At 32.0% G+C, this 14,334-nt stretch overlaps 1 pseudogene across 1 annotated transcript; it reads right to left on the bottom strand.

The window, feature by feature from the left end:
- Nucleotides 1-4,673: 4,673 nt before the first annotated feature.
- LOC120083271 (F-box/kelch-repeat protein At5g60570 pseudogene) lies at nt 4,674-7,274 on the bottom strand (annotated as a pseudogene). Its single transcript, XR_016531450.1, has 2 exons — nt 6,786-7,274; nt 4,674-6,574 (listed from the first exon to the last, which is right to left on the bottom strand). The product of XR_016531450.1 is annotated as an F-box/kelch-repeat protein At5g60570 pseudogene (transcript).
- Between the last annotated feature and the right edge of the window lie 7,060 nt (nt 7,275-14,334).

Genomic DNA, 14,334 nt, shown 5'->3' with positions numbered 1-14,334 from the left:
TGTTGTCATTATTCATACGAGGGTTTAGACAAAAAAAATAAAAATAAAAAAATAAAATAAATAATTTAATTAATTTTTTGTTTTTACCCCATGACACATTATTATTAGGTGTTGTTTGGACTATAAAAATGATGGATGCCTCTAAACTGCATCCAGGTTTTTTCTTTGAAAGATATGGCTATAATACTATTTTCTTTTTCTTTTCTTTTTTGAAAATTGCTAGCTAGTTTCCTAATTTTTTCAAAAAAAACTCTTAATGGTATCAATTATTGCTTAACTAATTTAATATATATTTTTCTTATTGGCTTGCAAACGAAATTAATGCATCCCAATGGTTTTTGGGGTCCGTCGGATGGATGATCCAAAAATTAAGTAAAAAATGTGAATTGACCCAGTTTTTTAACAAAATTCAACTACACTGGAATGGATGGTACAAAGTCCTCCAGCTTATCGAATAATCCTTTGTTGACATCAAATTTGGGTGAAATTACCGAAATATACTTGTGTGTATTAAAAAAACAGTCTCACTCTCGCTTATCTCGCCCATCTCCCTCTTGTTCGTCTCACTCTCTCTTCTTTTTTTACTCAAAATCACTATGTCGCACCTCTTACTCTCACTTCTTTTTTTCAGTCGTCTCACTCTCTTTTCTTTTCCTCATTCACAAAATCACTCCTCTCTCTCGTCTCTTGCTCACTATATTTGGTCGCATCAGAATTGCTTGTGTGGACTCGTCGTACGGAGAAGAAAAGAAGACATATAGAGGAGAAGAAGATGGAGAAGAAGAAGATGATGTGCAGAGGAAGATTTCTTGCACCGGAGAAGAAGAGGAAAAAGAAAAAAGAAGGGCAATACCATAACTTCATGTGATCATGACATCAGTAAAAGGGCATTTGACATTTTTTTAGAAACTGGGTCGTTTTTCATTTTGGATCTTTAAAATTGGTCTTTTGGACAATTATCTCTGGTTTTTGTTTGTTAAAAATTAAGGTGTGCTAAAGCACTAAATCAACCTATGAATAGGGTTCGCAAAAAACCCCACGGGTATCCTCCCCCGGTTTGATCGGGGATGAGTTTTGGGTCCTCAAACCAGGGACAGACAGGGATGGGGAGGATATCCCTCTCCCGTCCCCGTCCCAAATAATTTTTTTAATACATATATTTATTTTTGTGTGTGTATATATATATATATATATATATATATATTTGTTTAATGTTAAAATATTTTTTATTATTAATTTAAATAAATAAAACAAGAATAATACCAACTTGTTACTTAAAGAGTGTGTCATTTCAATAAAAATACAAACATTTATTGATTTTAAATAAAAAATAATTAAAAATAAATAAATAATAAACGAGGATTTTTTCCTGTAGGAACTCGATCCCTGAACGGGGATTCTCTAACCCCGACCCCGACCCCAACTCAACGGGGAATGAGGTGAAGATGATGATTAAAAATCCCTACAAGGACGGAGATGGGGAGTGCATCCCATTGCCAACCCTACCTATAAATCACTTTATTTTGTCATCTATTTTCTCAAAATGTTTTAAAACTAAATAGGGATATGACCTTGATGTAGGGTTCAGAGGTTAGGAGTTCAATTCATGGCGGTCACCTACCTAGGATTTAATATTCTATGTGTTTTCTTGACAACCAAATGTTGTAGGATTTTTATGTGAGATTAGTCAAAGTGCACGTGTAAGCTGTTTCAGACACTTACAAATATAAAAAGAAATGTTTTAAAAATGTAGTAAACAACTTATGACAAAACAGAATACAATTTTCAAACACGAAAGAAAACTAAAACTGGAAATAGTTAATAAGGTTTTGGAACCTTTTCTTTTTTAGACAGAAAAGAAAAACATTTGACCCTAAACTCATCAATTTTAACCCTACACCATTTCATCAAATTTCACCTCAATTTAGGTAATTGTTACAATCTTAATATTAAATTTTGAAAAATATTACACTTTTAACCTGTTAATAATTTATCGCTCTATATATCATTGAAAAAGTCTTTTATGCGTTCAATGAATAATAAAAACATGTATACAACATGAAATTGATAAAATTTTAGAGAAAAATGACATTATAACTAATTTCTTTTGCTAAAATTTATTAATTTTGGTAAAATTATTTTGTGATTAATTTGTGCATTAGACAAAGTTGTTTTTATGCACAACTTTATTTAACTGAAATTCACAAGTTCATAAAGATTCTTACCTCGTTGGTTAAAATTAATAGAAAAAAATTGGCAGAAATTGAGTCGATGATAAAAGTTGCAACACTTCATTAAGTTTAGATTCAAATTTGATAAACTTGAAAAATCATGGTCTAAATTAATTCAATTATACAGATTTCATCTTCATCATTAAATCATGCCAACCTTAAAAAGTGAAGACCGAAGCTCTCTCGAAGGCCAAGCCAAATCCCGAGGGCCTATTATAATTGTTGGGCTTGGATTGGGCCAACCCAATCTTCAATAGTCGAACCCATGGTCTAACTTTTGGATTTGGCTCACTGGATCAAAGTGTGGGCTCAGATTGGGTTAGGCTTAGGTAGGCCTATTGAATTAGCCCATCGAAGATTTAAAAATATATGTTTATTTTAGATTTTTTTAAAAATGGAATAGTATTAAAGTCTTTTTTAAATTAAATTTATTCTAATTGATTTTATACTTTTATTAATTTTTCTTGATAAAATTATTGACATTATAAATTTTTATTTACTATTTGATTTTTTTTTTAAAAGGATTTATTAGTTTTTAGCGGTTTAAAGAAATTTATATTAACTAAAATATATGAGATAACTAAATATATTTAAAAATAATATCAGAAAATTTACCTCTTTTTAATATAGGAAATATAATATACGAAGAATTATATATATATATAGTTGATCAAATATGACCTAAACAGTGGTCGTTGATTTTCAAAATGGTTATTTATAACAAATCCAATAAATAAATGGGTTGTGGATTAGGACGATCAAAGGTTGACTTTGGACTTAGCATAGATCAAGTATTTGATCGGTTTTTAGGCTTCAAACCCGTTGATGAAGGTAATCCAAGTTTAGGTCTAAATAGATTTTTTTTCCTTTTTTCTATGAGATTTTGATTCTTTTGTTATTTTAGAAAAATATTTGTTACCAAGGTGGGGCATGTTAGGCTAGTGAGTAGGCTTTTGAAAAATAGTTTATTAGTCAAATATTTGGATACTATAAAGTAGCTGCCATCAAGGTATGATTCAGATTTTTTACCATTAATAAAAGAAAGTTAAAAGTATGTACGACAAGTTAGAGATTTCACAATTAATTTTAATTTATTTTTAATGTATTAAAAAATCTAATTCTATACTCAATATATGTATATACAATTCGCTTAAGAGATTCCCTCAATTGTAAATTTTCACTAAAATATCTTGCATGAATTAAAAGATTGAAAGTAGAAATTAAATTTTGCAAGAGTTAGTTAAAAAAAAATTGAAACCATATCATTTCTTAAAAAACCATCTCCAATTAAATTTCAAAGTATAGTTATAGAAGTTGATGGTTTGTTTTTTCTAGTCCTTAAACTTTTGAATAATTAACGAAAATTTATTTCATTAATATGGTTACTTAGAGAATATTTATTTCATTAAAATATAATATACGAATTAGAATCCAAACAGTATACAATAAAAATATAGAATTTTTGAAATAAATAGATACAATAATCAAAATTGGCCAACTTACAGTTTGAGAAAGTACATTGTAGCTCTTAAAATATTTGAATTGTTTTTCTTAGTACAAGGTTAGACCTCAAAACAAGAGTTTATGTGAATTTCATTTGCTTTCTTGAAAGAGCCACGGTAACATGCAATGTACCTTAATTCTATACACAAGATTTGAAATCTGAAATTAATTATATATATATAAGAAAAAAAATGTCCACATCTAGTAATTGTTTCTTTTTCTGCTTATTATACTCATTTTAAGGAAACACTTAAAAATTTAAAATTGAAAACAATTTACTATATAAAAAAAAATCTTAATTCTTCTTTCTAAAATTTCAAAAATCTAAATAAAAAAGCTTATTTTAAACAAGAAAATAAAATAATTATCCGAAGCATTTGGATTTTCCTTTCTAAATGAAAAAAATTAAAAAGAAAAAAGACAAAGATACCAAAGTCTTTTTTCTTCTTAATAAAAGGAAATAGTGGAAAAAAGAAACTAAAAATGAGAACTGAAAATATAAACAAACAACTCCTGCCAGAAATGTAAGAACATAAATCTTTCCACACAATTTGCAGTTATGAGCCTTAAGAAAAGACAATCTAACCAAAAGAGAAACAGTTCTTTTCTACCAACTGAACATTTCAAATAATAGCAACTTCCTGAGGATCTGCTTTTCTAGGACCTCAAAAATTCTCACCTGTTAAAATCTTTGGTTCAGAAAAACACAAGAATCAAGTTGGTTTCATAATACAATATCTACTTTCTTATGATCCCAACAATTGATAGAGCCAAAAATGTATTGCAGAGCTATTCCTTTAACCTCTGCCAACAGAAGATTTGGATCGACAGAAAAAAAAAAAAAGATACCCAACTGATTACTAGTTAAAAACGATCCGTAGGAAAGGTTGCTCATGCTGGTTTGAGCACCAAACAATAAGATATGATGATAAGAGCATAGGCAGTGAAATTCGAGCAGACTTACATTCAATCAAAGCATAGAAAATGTTAGAATTGAACAATTATCCAGCGACTGGAGAGGCTATAAATATTTATTAGTAAGGACACAATGAAGAAAACAGGATGAATGCGACAGACAAGAGAGAATTTGCTCAAACTAACCAACAGGAGAACATAGAAACAAAAGCACATCCAAATGTAGGCACATTAAGAAAGTGAAAACCATACACAGGGAGACGAATAGTTGTAGCTGACCGAGATAAATGTAGTGAGCAGCTCCAAAAGTGCCAGATCTGGTTTCAGAGTCGGGCTCTTCTGTTCAATTATTCTATAAGCAACCCATAACAGCACAGTTATAGACAAAAACACCAACGTGCTCCTTCACACCAAGAAACTTCCAATCCAAGGCTCCATTCTTCATGCCAAACTTTGGAGAACATGCGTTCAGTACGATTGCTTCACCGTTTGGACCTTTCTGTCCACCTATCACAAGAAGTTCCTCACCGCAGGCCTTGAAAGCCAGGCCCCAGCCATTTGAAGAATCAGCCCTTAAAGGAAGCCTTCCCAATACATTCCAAGTGTTATTGATTTTGTTATACCTCTTGACCAGGTTGGTTAAATATTCCACTGCATATAATTGGTTGTCAACCACAGCAACAAGGGGAGGAGCCTGTGCAGCCCTGTTAACATAGGGATACATTCCTTCAATTTTCCGCCATTTTCTTGTTTGAAAATTGTACTCCTCCCCACAAGTTAATGAAACAGTGGAGCTCGACATTCCACCGATCACAAAAAACTTCCCATCCATAAAAAAACCAGAACACAATCTACGCGGGGTCGTCATCTTGGGTAACATTTCCCATGTACCCAATGAAGAGTCATACAACTCTGCAGAGTCTAAAACATTCCCAGTCATATCACTCCCACCTGCTACAATTGCAATCGAACCAAGACTACCCGAGCCAAACAGACAGCGTGGTCGATTCATTCCTTGACACTTTGCCCAACCATTAGAAGTTGAATTATACTTCCATATAGCAAAATCAAACATTTCTCGGCCAAAAACTAACAACTCACTTCCTACAGCCAATGATTCCTTGTCCGCATGATTGAAGCACTCATCACAAGGCATTTTAGGCAAAGTCATCCATACTTTTCTCAAAGGATCAAATGCTTCCCAACCCTTTAAATCACAAACCAGATACACCCAATGCTCCTTAATCCCCAAATGTTTTCTCCACCCATATAAATCACCATTTCTAACCAACTTGTTAAACCTTGAGTTAAGACATGACAATGCTGTGTAATCTGATTGGCAAGCCCAAGCAAGACAATTCAAGGCAACATCATCAATAAGACCAGGGAACAGTGAATCACTTGATCCAAGGTGATGACCATCATTCACTCTTCCTTCTGTGTTCAAGTCCAAGAGATGAGGTACTTCTTCTTCTTCTTCTTCTTTACTGTCCACCTCCATACAAGTATCAACACAAATTCTGTTTTTCATGTTAATAACTATTTGGTATACCCAAAAAAACCCCACCAAATCCACCAAACAAAAACCATAAAAAAGAAAAATTAAACAAAAAAGTTATCTATGCTATCCCACATCTCAGCAGAATCCTCCCCACATCCAGAAAGAAATTCTGATCCTTGTGTGCAATCAGATTCCGTCTGTTTATTCCTTCCATTAATCCAACAATTTCAACATCACCCCTGATAAACTCTCAAATTTCTCCATATAGGTATCTATACAATTACCAAAAAGGCAAAACACCATTCAAATCCAAACCAACCAAACAAACAAACAAGAGGATTTAGAATCCCAATAATACCCTGAATTGGAACTCCTTTCCGGAAGGCTTCCACCCGCTACCCGGAAACTCAAACAGAATCCTCATCTGAAAAATCAAGAACAAAAAGAGATTTAACCACTAATTCACACTCCATTCCAACACTAACACACAACTCATCGCAAAAATTCAAGGTACCAATCCGATCCTAACCATAGAAAATCAAATGGGTCAAGATCGAAATCAAATTACACGATGGATCCAGCAGAAGAAAAACAAAATCAATAATCCGAGAAGGGGAAAAAGCAAAACTACATACCCGGAAGACTGGAAAGTGAATCGGATCCTTGAGTTACGGATTGGCGGAGGAAAAGGGGTTGGAAATAAACATGCCGCCGGCGGAGGGCGGAGGGCGGAGGGCGGAGAGAGGCGACGGTGTGAAAATGGAGAGAAGTGAGAGAGATCGAAGGGGGGTGGGGCTATGGAAGCCAGGAAAATGGGCAGTTTTGCAGCAATGGCCGTACATTTGGATATTTGTACTACCTCCTTCTCTTTACCATCATCACTTCCTCTAAAGCTTTCTTTTTTCCCTTTTTTTTTTCTTTTTTTTTTTCAATCTTCCTTTACAACTTTTTTTTTTTTTTTTAAAAAAAAAATTTCTCTGACAAGAAAAATCATATTCTTCATTTTTTTTTTGTGAGAAAATTGAAGGCAATTTTTTTTCCCTTTTAAAGAATGTGATTCTTTGTTACAGTTGGAGAAAAGGTAATAATGAAGGAAGAAAAATGAGATTTGTGAAATCTATTATGAAAAGGAATTAGTATAGGGGAAAACCTATATATATATATACACACATAAGTATATAATTAAAAACAAGTGGAAGAAGGAAGGAATAAGATGATTTGTTTAATGTCGATGTGGACAAAAATGTTAATTTTACAAAAGAAATTGAAAAACAATATTAATAAAATATCGATGTGAATAGAAATTTTTGAAAAATTATATAAACTAAAAATTTTATTGATGGGGATTTGAATAACTCTTTTCTCTTATTATCTTTTTAGATATTTCTTTCTTTTATTGTTTTTTTTAATCTCTATTACCTTTCGCCACAAACTTTGAGATCTTTATTTGTTTAATTGAATTATTGCACTTTGTTTTCTTAAGAATTGTTACTTGGACTCTTCTATTTTATATTATTTTTTGGCAGAGTATATTTGCACTTAGGGACAATAATTTGTGTCAATAACTATCAACTATGGAGGCTTTAAAGTATGCAACTTTTACATATCTAGAGATTTCGTTTAATGTTAATAAAGCCAACTAATACAAACATTCTCCTACCATGGTTCATCGTCAATTAGTTGAACGAATCTTGAGATTTTTTTTAAGGGACTAAAATAAACATGATTTGTCACTTGTGGTTTCTTCTTCGTTGTCCTTACATGGACATGCTAATGCTAATTGAGCTTCTTATTTGGATGATTGAAAGTTTACCTTCGGCTTCGACATTCTTCTTGGTGAAAATTTAATTACATGGGGGTCTAAGAAGCAATCCATCATTTCCCACTCTAATATAGAGATAGATTATAGGCATTTAACTACAACTGCTGTTGAATTGGCGTGGCTTAATTTTCAGTTTTGTGTCTTAAAGATTTCGTTGTCCCATAATAGATCGATTCTTTGGTGCGATAATTTGAGCATTGTACAATCCATCATTCTTCTTTTATTGTTCACCTTGTTATACATTTGATTTTATTTCTATGTTACATTTTGAGTATATTTGTCCAACCTGAGTTAAGGAGTTTTTCTCCCTTTTTCAGATTGAGTAAAAGAAAAATGGTTCTGTTGTTGTTATGAGATTGTTCTTATTTAATAGAATAATGAAGGTTTGAACCTTTTGAATTTTGAGAAAGGAATATAGGTTCGTTACGGTTGAAGTAAATCATTTGGGCAAAAATTTAGGTAAACTATTTATATCTAACCATACAAATGCTTGAATAAAATGAAAAATCAAACGTTGCACCGAAACACCTAAATCAAATAAAATGTTTTTTTTCTTGTTTTAATTTCTTTTTAGAATAAGGCACATCACCGATATTCATTTTATGTTACTACTAAACTATTTTTCATTCAAAATTGGAAAAGATTTATTCTTTATGGTTAGAATTTCAATGTATATAAATTTTAAAAATTAAATTTGACACTCTCATGAGTCATGGTTTCAAAACCAACGAACTTCAATTTCCCATTAATTTTTCTAATTTTTTTTGTTGTTTATCTTTTGTATCATTGGGTTTCTTGTCTTCTAACATTCCCTCAAAATGTGTTGGGAAAAAAAAATCTGAAATTGTATATTTTTTCCCTATATATAACTTATTATTTATCCTTTTTTGTCTCTTTTTTTTTTAAAAAAAATTAAGGGTAAGTAACCTCAATAATTGCTATAGTTCTTTCTTAAATAAAAAATGAGAGAATAAAAAGAAAAAAACTAACTAAATTATAGAAAATACTTCCGAATATTTTCTTCAAAAATATTCCGAAACTTTTAGAAGTTTCTGAATTTTCAATTTCTAACTTAAGTTTTTAACAGAAACTTCATTAGCTTTATATTTCAAAAATACTATTGAACTTTCAAAAGTGTTATATTGATACTTTAAACACTAAAAAAAAGTTTTAAAATACCTTTATTATTAGTCTATGGATGAATATTGTTAGTATCTTGTTTCCGAAATACTATTAAACTTTCAAAAGTTGCATCAATGCTAAAAATTTGAAATTAAAAATAAAAATAAAAATAAAAATAAAAAAAGAAAAAAGAAAAATATTCTCCATTGGTGTATGCACATAACCATTTATTTATATTTTTCCTCACCAACTTCCTCTTCCATTTCATTCCCTTTTTCAAAACCCCTCTTTACACTCCCCGTTTAAGTCCATTCGGCAATCTCCAAAATTTTTCTCATTTCTCCTCTTTTTTCCTTTTCTTCTTAAATAACCAAATTTTTAAATAAACATGATAAACTCTCTCAGTTTCGAGCCCGCTCGAACAGAAATATAAGAAATCTCAACATCTAAACAATCAATCCTTTTTTTTTTTTTTTTTTAATTTTTTGAGTTAAAGAAAGAACCAAATTGAGAACAACTTAAATCAATATAAATTTGATAACGTCCTAAAAATTATATGAGCCAAATTTTGAACACATGTCTCTTTTTATTTATACCTAAGCATATTAACTCACATTCAACAACTAATATACATCCTTGTTAAAACATTTAAGTCCTAAGGTATCTTGATGGTTCTATTATTTTCATATATCTTGTTGATATACCTCAGATATCTTGATTGAAGGAGAAAGTTTTAAAAATTGAGAAATGGAAAGAGAGTAACGTTTTCTATCTATATACTAACATTAAAGACATTTTTATCTTTTTTTTTTTTTACTAGGGTTAGTGGTAATGGTATTAATATAACTTTAGAACGTTTAGTAATATTTATTTTGATAAGTGGTGCTAGTGGTTTCCATCCACAAATAATATCAGTGTATTTTTAGTTTAAGGACATAAATGAAACTTTGAAAGTTTAGAGATATTTTTTAAATAAAAAAATCTAACAATTTCGTTAAAAAATAATGATAAATGTATTTTTGAATTTCTTTTTTAATTCAAGCAAGAATAATTTTTAAGCAAAATACAAAGTTTATGAGTATGTTTTATAATTTAGCCGATATATATATATATATATATATATATATATATATATATGTGTGTGTGTGTGTGTATGTATATAATAGTTATCCCATCATTTGTCTTTGTATATATCTCAAAGAATAAGGAACAAGAAAATAAGAATCCATAACAAAATATTACCAAAGAAGCTTTTAAGGGAATCCTTGGTTCACAGTATCACTTGAGTTTGTGGAATTTGGAATTATCTTCCTTTAGTTAAAAAAAAAAAAAAAAAAAATCTATATTTAACTAGTTAAATTATAGGAGTCTTTTTAAATATAAAAAATATTTAAAAATATTTACACTTTATAACCAAAAGTTTTAAAAGTACGAGTATTTTGAAACTTTTTGCTATAGAGTGTAAATATTTTTGGGATTTCTCTATTTATAAGAATTTCCCTAAGTTTTATATTTAGATGGATTCAAAATTAAGAATTTTGATGATTAATTTATATTTGAATCGTTTTTTAGTTAAACAACAAGCGAGTATGAAAATATTCTAACCTTGGAACGTTTTGTGTATAAAAATTTATAACATAATAACATAAAATTCTATAAAACCAATTCTTTTTTAATTCATGAATTTATAATATGTAAGAGATGATTTTTTTAATTAATGTTTACACAACATATAAAATTAACAAATTCATAATCAATAACATAATAAAGCCATAAATAAATATAATTTACACATGATTTTGTCTTTCCAAATAATGAAACATAATATTATTAATAAAATGTTCGTGTCTCCAATATCAATGTAGTGCCTCGTTTTTTTCTTTTTTCTTTTTAACAATCCAATCAATTACTAACTTTTATTTTATTATTTATTGTTAAAGAAAAACTTACTTTTATTTAAAAAAGTGAAACGTGTCGACACAAAGTTAGAAGGGAGACAAGGTTTTATTTTATTCCTTTGAGAGATGGGACAAAGCTACATTAAATTATAATGGTGGTTGTTATTTGCAAAAGAAAAATTAAGAGTAAATTGTAAAAACCATTCATGAAGTATGTTGGTAGTTGTAATTATACTCCTAAATTTTTAATTATAAAAATTAAATCCCTAAATTTATATAAGTGTTAAATTGGACCCTCAAGCTTTATAATAATTGTGGAAATTGGAGCCATAAATGATAAATTCGAACCCTCAAACTTATACAAATGTTATAATTTATATACTTATATAAGTTTGAAGGTCTAATTTGATCCAATTTTAATACTTATATAAGTTCGAGAGCTAAACTTTTAAAATTTAAAGTTTAAAGGTGTAATTGAAACTACTACCATATTGTAGAGGTGGTTTCTGCAATTTACCCATTAAAATTCTATTGAACAACTAATTGATTTTTTTTAAAAAAAAAACTTTTAAAATACTAATTTCACATTGATTTCTTAACCAACTTTAAAACAAGCTAAGATTTAAAAAGTAGTTTTCATAAAGCATCTCAAGCCCAAAATGAACTTAAAGGAGAGGGTTAGTTTGGGTCAAGACCCAAATCAACATACTTGACTTTGACCAAGGTCAAAGTACATAACAAAATTGTTAATGGAGCATATCCCGCTTATGTCTTGACCCAAAGCATCATTCTAAGACCAAGCCAAAGTTGACCCTAGTCAATGCGAAACACAGCACATCGTTGTAGCTCAAGGAGTTGAAAAATTATCTTAAAGCAATTTGGACACCCTATCTAAACAACCTAAGTGAACCATATGCATATGTTTGATCCGGATAAAAATATTGTTGGAGTATTAAAGTTCTATTGAAAATTTGATTTGAAATTTGTTTCTAGATGAAAATGTGGTTAAATATGTGTACAACAAGACATAATAGTTAATTCTATCAACTTTGAGTGTGATTTTGTTTTTGGATAGTTTGTTAAAATGATTTTGGTTGGATAGAAAGTTGACATATATGTTACTTGTTTCAAGAAAATGGTATGATGTGTTATTAATTATCCTATGTGAATGAATCATTTATGAAACTCTAGGGTTTCTAGTAGTCAGAATAGGCAACCTATATTTAGTACAGCAGAAGAGGAGCAACCTGGAGAATTTACTTCTTGTATATTTTCAATGAATGATTACAGATACTTAGGTATATGTTTTTATACAGGGCAAACGAATGGCCAAATTGGGCTATACAAAATAAATGAATAATACACAGTCTAGAAGACAAGACAATTTTACAGCTGCAGTGGGCAACGGTTGTGCAGAGATGGGCGTTGGGCTGCTTGTAGTTGGGCTGCAAGCTGTGGGTCATTGGGCTGAGAGGTTGGGCCGTGGTTCTCCTTCACATCCCCCCTCAAACGAGCGGGTAATTTTGTTACCCCGAGTTTGGATCGAAGGAAGGAGAATTGAGAATGAGAAAGTGGCTTCGTGAGACAATCGGCTACTTGGTCTGTTGAAGGGATGTAATGGACTTCAAGAGCACCTTCAAGCACCTTATCCCGGACAAAGTGAACGTCGATTTCGATGTGTTTAGTTTTGGCATGGAAGGCCGGGTTGGTGGCTAGTGCACCGACACTGATGTTGTCATACCATAATGTTGGTTTTGAAGCTGTGGAGAAGTTAAGTTCAAGCAGAAGCTGTTTCAACCATACATTTTCAGCAGAAGCGTAAACGAGTGCCCGATATTCGGATTCGGTGCTGAACCTTGCCATGGTCGTTTGCTTCTTAGAGGACTAAGAGACAGCGGTGTTGCCCAAGTATACATAGTAGGCAGCTATAGATCTTCGATCATCGACATTGGATGCCCAATCCGCATCAGAAAAGGTTATTATGGTGAGGTTTGCTGCTGGTGAAATTAGTAATACATGATGTTTAGTACCACTTAGGTACTGAAGAACTCTTTTTACTCCCTGCCAATGGACATCGGTTGGTTGCTTCAGGAATTGACTGAGATGATTGACAATATAAGCAATGTCCGGTCGGGTGGAGGTGAGATATTGAAGTGCTCCAATGGTGTTGTGGTAAACAAAGGGATTAGGTAATGGGGTGCCATCAGATAGAGAGAAGTGATTACCTATAGCAGATGGAGTAGGGGCTGGTTTAAGGTGTGTCAGGTCCAACCGAGAGAGCAGACCATCAATGTATTTGGCTTGAGTTAAGAGAAGACCTGAACTGACACGAGAGGCTTGAATTCCAAGAAAATAATTGACGGGACTAAGGTCTTTGAGGGAAAAATTTTTGTCCAACCGAGCAATAATATTGTTGATGAGTTGGGGTCTGTTACCTGTAATTATCACATCGTCCACATCAATCAACATGAGAACAATAGTTGAACCTTTCTTGTAAATAAGCAGAGAAGTATCAGCATGGTTACTAATGAAACCCCACGAGTGTAGAGTGTCTTTGAGTGTGGTATTCCAAGCTCGGGGAGCTTGCTTCAACCCATAGATAGCTTTTGCAGCCTGCATACATGATTAGGCATATATTGATCAACATACCCTAGCGGTTGGGACATATATACGTCTTCTTCCAGATGGCCATTGAGAAATGCGTTATTGAAGTCTAGTTGTCGAATGTGCCATTCATAGGAGACAACAAGTGTTAGAATGACTCTGATGGTGGTAGCTTTGACCACAGGGCTGAAGGTTTCAAAGAAATTTATGCTAGGACTTTGATGGAACCCCTTCACGACAAGTCAAGCTTTATACCTTTAAATGGAGCCATCTGAGTTCCTCTTGATTCTGAACACCCACTGGCAGCCAACAATTGTCTTATGAGGAGGGGCTGGCACTAGGTTCCATGTGTGGTTCTTGGCTAGAGCTTGAATCTCCAAGTCCATGGCATTTTTCCAACCGGAGTGGCCAGTGCATCATTTATCCTTGTTGGTTCAGTGAGAGTGCAGTCACAAACTGTGGTTTTTGTCATCCATATTTTTGGCTTAAATATCCCAGCCTTGGCACGGGTAATCATCAGGTGGCCAGGGTGTGCAGGCGGTGCATATGAGTTTTGGCCATCAAGAGAGGGTGGATTTGAATAGTTGGGAGAAGAGGATGTTGAAGGGCTGGACATGGGCAACAAGTTCGATATTTGAGGCAGTGGTGAGGTATATGATTGAACTAAAGATTGGGTTACTGACTTGGATGAGGATGGGGTGGATGGGTCAGAAGGAGATGGGCTTGATATAAGTCTGG

This window comes from Benincasa hispida, chromosome 8 (assembly GCF_027475165.1).
Source record: "Benincasa hispida cultivar pf3 chromosome 8, pf3_genome.v1.1, whole genome shotgun sequence".
Classification (NCBI taxonomy): domain Eukaryota; kingdom Viridiplantae; phylum Streptophyta; class Magnoliopsida; order Cucurbitales; family Cucurbitaceae; genus Benincasa; species Benincasa hispida.
The sequence above is the reverse complement of the archived record's forward strand: the minus strand, read 5'-3'. Positions and strand labels throughout refer to the sequence as shown.